The 11,097-nt window shown below is 40.8% G+C and overlaps 1 protein-coding gene across 1 annotated transcript in view; it reads right to left on the bottom strand.

Annotated features, from left to right (window-relative positions):
* Nucleotides 1-11,097, bottom strand: part of NHSL1 (NHS-like 1) — a 112,190-nt gene that overhangs the window by 62,556 nt on the left and 38,537 nt on the right. The gene's annotated exons all lie outside the window — the stretch shown is intronic.

Here is an 11,097-nt window from a genome sequence, read left to right as displayed (position 1 = left end):
TGATGTCATTGCTCTTCAGTACTCCGGAGAGGTCTCTGACAGCAGACTCTCCCAGTGCAATTTGTCTTTTGATTTCCTGGCTGGTGGTAACAAGAATGCCAATTGTGGAGCCAAGCAAACTAAAGCTGTTACCAATCTCAATCTCTTGATCATCTATCATGATGCTATCAATTGGCCCAGTGGTGAGAATCTTTGTTGAAGTTGAGTTTCAATCGATATTGAAGGCTGCAGTCCTTAACCTTCTGCAACAAGTGCTTCAGGTCCTCCAGAGTTCCTGGAATGATGTACTAGATACTATGTACACTTATTGACATTGATTGGACTCCAACTTACAGGAACCCTCCCATCAGGTCTCTAAGTTGTAAATCTGGAATAATGACTCCCTATCTTTCTGCCTCAGAAAGGCTGGTGGATTCAAACCAATGATCTTTCAGTTAGAAGAGTGGCTCCTTGGATACCATGTGAAGACTGAAAAATACTTCTCCACTAGGAAATAAAGGAGCTCTGGTGGCACAAACAGTTAAGCACTGGCCATAATAAAAAGGTTATTGATATCTTTCTAGAAAAGAACACAATGCACAAAGCAGACAGACCTTCTTTACCAGGTAAGTGAAACCACTTTGGGTTCAAAGAAAACTTCAGGGGATAATTGTTTAAGACCTAAAGATTATCAAAGGACAATCATTTCAGGGGTTTGTCCAGGCTTCATGGAGGGTCAGAGAAGGAAAGGAAGACCGTCATTGAGATGGATTGACATAGTAACTGTTAAGAATGGGCTCAAGTATATCAGAAATAGTGAAGATGGCACAGGATAGGGCAAGGTTCAGATCTCTTAGTAACAAGATTGCCATAAATTGTGGCTGACTCGATAACAAGTAACAACCACACCATGGCTCCAAAAACTCTTGAGTTTGAAAAAAAAGAGATTCTATTCTGCATTCCCTGCCCTTCCCCCCTGCCCCCCAGCTCTTTGATCAGGAATCCTGTAAAGAACTTTTTTTGTTTGCTTTTAGAACTTTTTATTAAAATGTTGAGTAAACAGTAGGCGGGAAGCATCTAGTTCTTCTGGTTTTATGACAAAAGAGTTGTTAGTTCATGGAAGAAAACAGCTAAACCTTCCATGTGCTCCTCCTGATTTTTCTTCTATCCTCTGTTGCTCTAGGTGATTAGAGACCATAGTTAAGCCTTAGATAACTGCATAGATAACTTAGATAACTGCCTAGATAACCCCAGCACTGTACACTGAATAGGAGGTAGAACAAAACCTCTAAATATATTATTAGGACAACTCAGTGGATGTTTCAGGAACCTTTACTTAAACCTCCTAACCAAGGAACTGAATCTATCAGGCATTTGTTTTTATGAAAGCAGTACTCTGCTTTCTGGCTGTCAGTATATCTATCACACAATTTTTACCACTGCAACTTTTACACATTTACAACTTATTAACCATCATTATGTCAATTGACTGTGCAACTCTAATGTTAATCAAAGAGATTTTCCCAACACTGTAAACGGAAACTCAGTACAGGTTTCCTGCACTGGCGCATGAAAGCTGATCACTTTTTTAAATTACTTTGTAAGCTGAAATGGCGTAAAGCTAAGAAGTGGTATATCTATAAAGAAAAGAATTTAGAGCATTTTTAGACTAAAAACATTACTTACCAAATAGCATCTAGCACTTAGGCAACACCTAAGACCTAAAGCTCACACTAGCATCCTGTTACCACAGACACAGTTCAAAGCTCCCGCAGCTTTGATGGTGGCACAGTGAGTGCCGCTCCGGAGGCAGGGGCCTGGTGACACCGCTCTTGTGCCTTGGTTGCGTGCTCCCCTTTGCATGGCTTGCGCCAAAACAAATAAGGAACACTGATTCACTAATTCACTCAGTCTTTAGTGAAAGTGAAAACCCTTTTGGGATTTCTTTCCATTAGCAAAATCAAACAGATCTTTTGACAAAGTGAAGTGGTGTTAAAAGAACTTTCAAAAACTGAAGGATACCAGTCCTCCTCTGTGCCTCTGTCCTGACCCCAGTGTTGTTAGGAGCCACAGAGTCGATCGAATATGACTCATGGTGACCCTACGAACAGAACGGAACCCTACCTCAGTAACCACTAATACACTTTGCTCTGAACACATGTGCCTCCTCTTGTCTTCTTGTATAAGTGAAGTCAAAGAACATCTGTCCTATGAATAACTTACAGAATCTATACAATCTAAACATATTTTAAGTTTTGCTCTAGGTGGGGTTTCATTCCCCCCAACCTCACATTTTGCTCCAAGGTCTTTTTAAGACAACCTAGCTTTATAGTGTGATTCCAAAAATACCTTGGGGAGAGTGTGGGTGGTAAGAAGTTCACTCAGGGCAATGCCTTGAAGCCCCATCCATCCTGAAGCACACAGCATGACTTCCTTTCAGTTGCTGGCTCAGTAGTATCTCATTCTCCATGTACTTCACATTTTGTTTACCCAATTTATTCATTGATGGCACGTGGGTCATTTCTCCCTTTTGACTGAAAAATACTTCTACAGTTGTATATAATTCTATCAATTGTGTACAAGTGTCTGCTTTCAGGTCTTTTGGGTCTATGTCTAGGAGAGGAATTCCTGGGACCTGTTGTTGCTGTTGTTGTTATGTGCCTTCGAGTCTGTCATGACTCATAACGACCCTATAGAACAATAGCTCTGAACCTTACTTTCTGGGTTCTTTTTAAGAACCACCATACTGTTTCCAATAAAAGATGTACCACTTAATATTCTCACTAGCAACTGCTAAAGGTTCCAACTTTACCCACTTACTCCCTCACCCAGTTTGCTAATTAAAAGTCATTTTATTATTGTTAAGTGCCATCAACTAAGAACTGACTCACAGCTGACCCTCTGGTGGGTTTTCAGAGGCTGTAAACGGCACTGGATGAGACTGTTCCTCTTTCTTCTATGGAACAGCTGGTGGATTTGAAATGCATGTCTTTGGGTTGGCAGCACAACTTCTTAGCACTAGAAGTAAGTAGCCATTTAAACCACCTCACCTCCCCGCCCCCAAAAAAAACCCTCCAAAAACCTGCCATAGTCCAGCTGATAGCACCCTTCCATTGATTTGCAAAGGTTGTAAATCTTTCCAGGAGAACACTGTTTGGCTTTCTCATTTGAAGAAACTGTTGGATTCAAACTACTGATCTTTTGGTTGGCAGCACAACAGGTAACACATTATGCCACCAGAGTAGATGAGTTTTGGGAGGGTATTGAGAATATTATCCAAGAAGAATGCAAATACAGAGGAGGAAGAAAAGACCGAGATGATGTCAGAAGAGACTCTGAATATTGTATTAGAGTGCAGAGAAGCCAAAGCAAAGGGAAGAAAGCAGGAATTTAAAAAGCTAAACAGAAAATGTCAAAGTGCAGCTCAGGAAGACAAAGCAAATCAAAACAGCCAAACTCTCTTGGCATTTCTTAAGCAGAAGGAACTGAAGAACACATTTAAGCCTTGAGTTGCAGTATTTAAGGATGCTATGGGCAAAATATTGAATGATCCAGGAAGCATTAAAAGATGGAAGGAATATACAGAGCCACTGTAACAAAAAGAAATGGCTGACACAGAAGAATGTCATGAAACAACATATGATCAAGATGCAATGGTGATGAAGGAGTAAGTGCAGGCTGCTCTGAAGGACATGGCAAAAAATAAAAATAAAGCCCTAGGCATTGTTGGAATACCAACTGACACATTTCACAAACAGAAGCTGCCCTGGATGTGCTCACCAGGTTATGTCAAGAAATCTGGAGGACAACTACCTGACTAACTGAGTGGAAGAGATCCAAATTTATTCCCATGTCAAAAAAAGATGACTCAGGAAAGTGTGGAAATTATCGAGCAATATTACTAAGCATTCCCAAAGGCACCATGAGCTGCTCTGTGGGAGAAGGATGGGCAATCTCCTGTGCAATTAACTGCCTCTGAAAACCCGCCCAGTGTCAGCTATGTATGGGTCAGTTCCGACTATTGTATACCACTACCTACACCACCACCACCACCACCACCACCACCACATCACTAATATCACATGCAAGCAAAATCCTGCTGAGGATTGTCCAAAAATGAACCTAACAGTACATCAACATAGAACTACCAGAAATACCAGCTGGGTTTAGAAGAGGTCAAGGCATTAGAAACATTATCATCAGTATCAGATGGATCTTTGCTGAAAGCAGGGAGTACCAGAGGAATGTCTATCTGTGTTTCATTGACTATGCAAAGGCATTTGACTGTGTGGATCACAATAAATTGTGCTGACCTTGAGGAGAATGGGAATACCAGAACACCTGATTGTGCTTATGCACAACCTATACTTGGACCAGGAAGCAGTCCTCAGAACAGAGCAAGGGAACACAGCACAGTTCAAAATAAAAAAAGGAGTGTGTCAGGGATGCGTCCTGTCTCCATACCTTTTCAATCTGTATGCAGAATAGATGATTAAGGAGGCTGGACTTTATGAGGAGGAATGTGCCATCAGGACTGAAGGAAGACTCATCAATGACCTGCGTCATGCAGATGATACAACATAGCTTGCCAAGACGGAGGAGGACCTGAAATGTTTGCTGCAGAAAGTCATGGACTATAGTCTGAAATACGGATTGAAGCTCAACATCAAGAAGAAAAAGATTCTCACCACTGGGACGATTGGCAGCACCACAACAGATGGAGAAAAGATGAAGGTGTTAATAATTTCAGCATGCTTGTCTTCACAATAAACACTCTTAGCACCAGCAGTCAGGAGATCAGAAAACAAACTGCTTTGGGGAAGTCTGGTATTAGAGATCTCTCCAAAGTGCTAAAGAGACTAAGGTGTACCTGATCCGGACCATGGTCTTCTCAAGTACTTATTGTGCATCAGAGAGCTGGACTATGACCAAGGATAATAGAAAGAAGAATTCATGTGTTTGAGTTGTGCTGGAAAAGAGTACTTAACACACCATGGACTGCCAAGAATACAGGTCTGTCTTGGTGAGGGTGAAACCCAGCTGCTCATTGGAGGCAAAGATTTTGAGGTTCAATCTCACACACTTTGGGCATGTGGCCAGGAGGGACTGGTCCTTGGAAAAAGACATCATGCTTTGAGGGACAGCTCAGGAGAGATCCCGGATGAGATGGATAGGCACAGTAACTGGGGTAATGAAAGTAGGTGTGTCTGAGTCAGTGAGACTGGCCCAGGGTAGGACAGGGTTTCGAGCCATTGTACACAGGGTCTCTATGAGCCGCAGGCGACTGTGGTATTGACTTGAACTCTCTGATGGCTAATGACAATGAGCCCCTTCTCATTTGTTTGGTGGCTGTTTAAATGTCCTCTGGGGAAATGTCTAAGTCCTTTACCTTTTAAAGACTGAGTTATTTTCTTTTTGTTGTTAAATTGTTGAGGTGTTACGGATTCTTAAGGGATATACAGTTTACAAAGATGTCCTAGCAGCCTGTGGTTTGTCCTGTCATGTTTTTGATAGTTATCTTTTTTGTTTTTAGTGACGGTTTGTAAATCAAATTGATTTTTCATACAATCATTTAGACATTGTGTTTTATAACATTAATTGCTACTAATTAATAGAATTATTTGATCAATGTTTAGTCAACCCCTTATTGTGCATTGCCTCTTCCTTTACAAAACTGAATCATTCATTAATTTTTTGCACCCTTTGCTTGATGAACAAAGTTTTAAAATTTTCATGCAGTCTCATTTATTTGTCTTTGGCTATTTTACATTAGATAATCCACTGGTAGAAGCCAAGTTATCAGTGTTGATGTTGTAATTTTCCCTAAGATTCTTATTGTTTAAATTTTCACTTTTAATTCCTGACTCATCTTGTATTTTGTGTGTCTGTATGATACAAAGCATGGTGCCTGCTTTGTTCTTCTACAGGTGAAAACACAATTTCCCCCAACATCATTTACTTAAACTCTCTCCTTTTTGAATGTACTTAGAAGCCTTGGACTCTCAATTCTAGCTGATTTCCTCTTGTAGCTTCGGATCACTATGGGTCAAAATTGACTTGATAACACCTAACAAGAATCATTCCTGGAGATAAGGGGGGACTGCTGACCTTAGACAGGAATTCTGGTGGCACTATGGTTTAAGTGTTCAGACACTGGTCATTCAAATCTACCAGTCACTCTGGAAGAAAATATGACAATCAGCTTCTGTAAACACTTGGCAGCCTTGGAAGCCCTACAGAGCAGGTAGCTAGCAGTGGGTTTTATCTTACTACTTTGACTGGCTTTGTTGTGGTTGTTATGTGCCACTGAGTTGACTATAACTCACAGCGACTGTATGAACAACAGCTTTAAACCTTGCCCTGTCCTGAGCCAACCTCATCATCTCTGACATATCTGACCCCACTGCCACAGTCTCTGTGTCAGTCCATCTCATCTGAGGTCTCTCTCCCCTGTGCATGATGTCTTCTCCATGAACGGCTCCTCATGAAAACGTGCCCAAAGTACATGAGTTTCAAAATCCTTGCCTCCAACGAGCAGCCTGATTTCACCCTTTTCAGGGCAGATGTATTTGTTCTCTTCAAAGTCCATGCTCTTCTCCAGCACCACAACACAAAGGCATTGATTATTCTTCTGTCATCCTTAGTTCTGCTCTCAGAAGCATAGCAAGCAACTGAGAAGATTAGGGCCTGGATCACGTGCACCTTATTCTCTAGATTGACAAAGTTGCTCTTTAGCACTTTGGAGAGGTCCTTGAGAGATTTTTCCAGTACATATCATCTTTTGATTTCCTAACTGTTAGTGCCAAGGGTATTGATTGTGGGCTGAGTAAGATTAAATAGTCTCTAAGGACTAAATTAGATCTCATATATTGGCAACGATCTTAAAAAGAACCAACAAGGATGGTCTGGTGGCCTAGTGGTAAGAAGCTGCGCCGCAATCTTTAAGATATGTGGTTCAAATCCACCAGATGCTCCGCTGGACAAGGAGGGGCAATCTCCTCCTGTACCAGTCTGATCTGATTTGATGGTACACAACAAGAAAGAAAGACCAAAAAAAAAAAAGGAACCTACATGGTCCAACATGCAAATGCTGAAAACACTAAAGAGTACACAGCTGCTACCCAAATATCTGCATACACAAAAACCTGGCAATTTTCACTAATTTCAGTCCGCTACCTTTCTGAGCTCAGTTTAAAACACAATCCATTCTTTTTTCCCCACCATGATGATATTTCATATTTATGTCATAGAAATGTTTAAACTTGTAATATGCCAACTGAAATACGATGCTGAATCCAAAGAGTGAAACTAGGGAGTGCAAATTTATGGCAGATGACCAATTTTTTTTTAACATTTATCTAATTTCTGAGATCTAGTAAATGCATCAAATTTCACTGCCACTCACTGTATTCTGACTCCAGGGGAACTCTAGGAAAATGTCCTCTTGTCAAGTTGCAACATATCTCTGAAAAGCATGGCTTTGTTCCTTACAAACAAAGTTTTTTATTGTCTGAAGGGGGAGACATAAGTAAGAGCCAGAGCCAGCCGTCAGGAATACACAAAGCCTTCAAACATCAAACAGAAAGGAAGTGTGAGGCAAGTGTAAGTTCATACCAGTTACTCCAGCAACTACAGGCTCAACACAGTCTAAGAAAAGATCAACCCTGACTACATACGATACATATTCTTCCTGAGCACAGGAGAAATATAGAGCAAAACTACATTCACTGTTCTCTCCGTACTGCCTAGAAAAAGGTATCTGTTCATTGTGTCAAAGTGTTTCCCAACAACAAATTTCTCCTTATGCCAATTTTTTTTTTACTACAGAACAACTAGCAAACATTTCCTAATTTAAAAAAAAAAAATTGCAAGGGAACTCTGGTGGTCCAATGGATAAAAAGTTTTGCTGTCAACCCAAAGGCGGATGGTTCAAATCCACCAGCTGTGCCTCGGGAGAAAGATAGGCAGTCTTCTCCCATGTGATTTACTGCCTCTGGGAATCAGCTAGAGGGTCAACCAGGAGTCAGTTCCAATGCAATGACAAGGAGTTCATTATTTAGACTTTCCATTGCAATGACAAGGAGTTCATTATTTAGACTTTCCATTTTCATATTTTAGATACGTTAGGAGAGTCTACTCCAAAAAACTGTATATAGTTTTCAAAATAGTTTTATTGAAAGGCTTTGTTCCCTTGTTTTCAGCTTCTGTGATCGTCTTCCTAAATTCCTTGAATCACTCATGTGCTCAACTGAGAAGCAGTTACAGAGCTCCAAAGTCCCAGTGATTTAACGTGAACAGAAGTTTCTTTTCTGTTCAATTCTATTATCCAGGGGCTCCCTGCTCACAGCAGTTACTCAAGGAACAACACACAAAGACATTCCATCAATTTGCTTTCATGATCACATGTGGCAGTGTGGAGAGAGGAAGGCTTATCGCACACTGGCTTCTAGAACTTGTGCTCAAAAACTAGAGGTGTTGTTTTTCCTCACATACTTGGAGTGTATTTCTAGGAGAGGTTATTCATTGAAGAGGGATGTCATGCCTTGGAAGGTAAAGGGATGGAGAAAGAGAGGAAGAACCCCAGCCAGGTGGACAGATATGGTGACTGCAGCAATGTCCTCAAGTGTGTCAAAGATGACGAGGAAGGCACAGGAAAGGACAGGGTTGAGGTCTGTTGTTCACTAGGTCGTGATGAGTCGTACTTAACTCAACGGCACCTGACAACAACAACAACAATTACATGGGATGAAACAAGACGAGGAGCCTGATCAACATTGTAGGGGACAGAGACGTGCAATCTTACCTCATATACAGGAGGAGGACTGGAATATTTTGTGACTGAGTCTAACGACTCTACAGAGCAGAGATAACACTGAATCCTAGATTTTCCAGATTCTCGTTAGTTGTGTATGTGAGTGTATTTGTACTTATTTACCTTTTGAGATATAATTCATGTATTATAAAATTCATATGTTATAAAAGTCCTTTTAAAGTGAACAATCCAGTGCCTTGCAGGGTGAATACAACACTGTACAACCACTGTTGCTGTGTACCGTCGAGTCTGAGATGACCCATAGGTGACCCCTCTGGCGTATTTCCAGAGGCAGTTCTTTCTTCCAAGGAGCGTCTAGAGGCCATGAACCTTGTGCCTTCAGGACTGCAGTGCAGCTTACTTCCTCTAGGCTACCAGAGCTCCCTATATACTATAGTAACTATTATACAAATCCTGACTATTTCATCATGCCCTGAAGAAAAGCCACTACATGCCTTTAGTGTCTGGATTCTTTCACTTAACATAAAGTTTTCAAAATTCATCCATGCCATAATGTGTATGAACCCTTCATTCCTTTTTATAGTTGAATAATACAGCATTTCATGACACAGATATGTGATATTTTATTTCCTTATGAATTTATAGATATTTGAGTTGTGCCTACTTTGGGGCTGTTAGGAACACTGGTCCAATGAACAATCACATACAAGGTTTTTGGTGGATCATAAGCTTTCTGTGTTCTTGGATAGACACTGAGGTGTGGAATTTCTGGGTCACATGGAAATTCTGCCTCACATTTAGAGGAATTCCTGAGTGGCTTTCAACACTGCTGCCTATATCCCATTTCCAATAGCAATATAGGAGGTTACAATTTTTCAGCAGAGGCTTTTTTTCCTTTGTTTGTTTGTTTTTAATTAATGCTTGTTCTTTTCTGTTCTTTATCATTAGAGTTATCAAAATGGGTACAAAGTGGCTTCTCATTGTGGTCTAATAGTTAATTAATGATTAAATCCAATTTGGCTTGAATGAGGTTGAGAGCCTTTTGATATGAACCAGCAACTGTAATGAAAAATCCTGGGCACAGCAGCTTTTACTATGTGAACTTTGAGACTTTGGAAAAGATAAGTAACATGATCTAAGTTGTGTTTAACACCTTCTTCCTGCCCACTCCCTTCACTAGAGCAGATCAGAACTACACACGCACATATAAAGGCCAACAAACCACAATGAGCTGGAACACTAACTATACAAGAAGAAAGCAAACCAGAACAACTACACGGGAAGAAGAAGCAAATCCCTTTTATAGTCACAAAGCGATGCTTGATGGTGAAGTATGCAACCATTTTTACCATTAATTGGTAAAATTATAATTTATTTTTTAAATATACACAATTTCATGAGGGGAAAATACTACAAAGAAAAAATTTCCCCAAGTTTTTATAAAGATTTTGAATTACAATATGAGGAAGGAGAAAGGATTCTACATACTTAGAAACAGGCAGCTAGCTTGTAAGAAGTCTAGCCTGCTTAAAGGTAGGACTGGTGGCTTAGGGGTAAGGACAAGTGGTTCAAATCTACCAGCTTCTCCACAGGAGAAAGATGGGCAATCTCCTCCTACGTGATTTACACAGAAAACCTGCTGGAGGGTCTGCTATTAAATCAGTTATGACTTGATGGTACATGACAACCAAAATACCAATCCACTTAAATGAGAGGGAGAAGCAGCAGAAGGGAGAAAAGACACAAAGTAGGAAGGAAGAGATATTTTTGCTTCCCAAACAAATTCTTGAGGTACAAAAGTGGATGCCAAAGAGGCCATAGTCTTCGCCATTATGTGTTATGCATTAGAAGGCTGGACAATGACTAGGGATGACAGAAGGAAAATTGATGTCTTTGGGCTGTGGTGCTGGAGAAGAGTACCAAATGTACCCTGGACTGCTAGGAGAACAAACAAGTTTGTCCAGGGGAGGGTAAAACCAGGCTGCTCCTTGGAGGCAAGGATTCTGAACTGCTCTCTGACATACTTTAGGCATGTTGCAAGAAGGGATCGGTCCTTGGAGAGGGACATCCTGCTTCGGAGGGTGGAGGGACAGCGCAAGAGAGGAAGACCCTCGAGATGGATTGAGTCAGTGACTGGGGTAATGGAGGCAGGTGTGTCAGAGACAATAAGTTGACTCGGGAGAGAGCAGGGTTCAGAGTTGTGCATAGAATCACTATGATTTGCAAATGAATCGACACCACAAAACAACAACAAAGGAAAAGGGGAAAAGCAAACAGACATTTTCTGATTTGTTTGACAGGATGAGAGAACTAAGAATGAAACATCTGGAACAAACACTGCTCTA

This window comes from Elephantulus edwardii, unplaced genomic scaffold, assembly GCF_000299155.1.
Source record: "Elephantulus edwardii isolate Elephantulus edwardi_28Jun2011 unplaced genomic scaffold, EleEdw1.0 scaffold00039, whole genome shotgun sequence".
NCBI lineage: Eukaryota > Metazoa > Chordata > Mammalia > Macroscelidea > Macroscelididae > Elephantulus > Elephantulus edwardii.
This window is presented reverse-complemented; position numbering and strand designations above follow the sequence as displayed.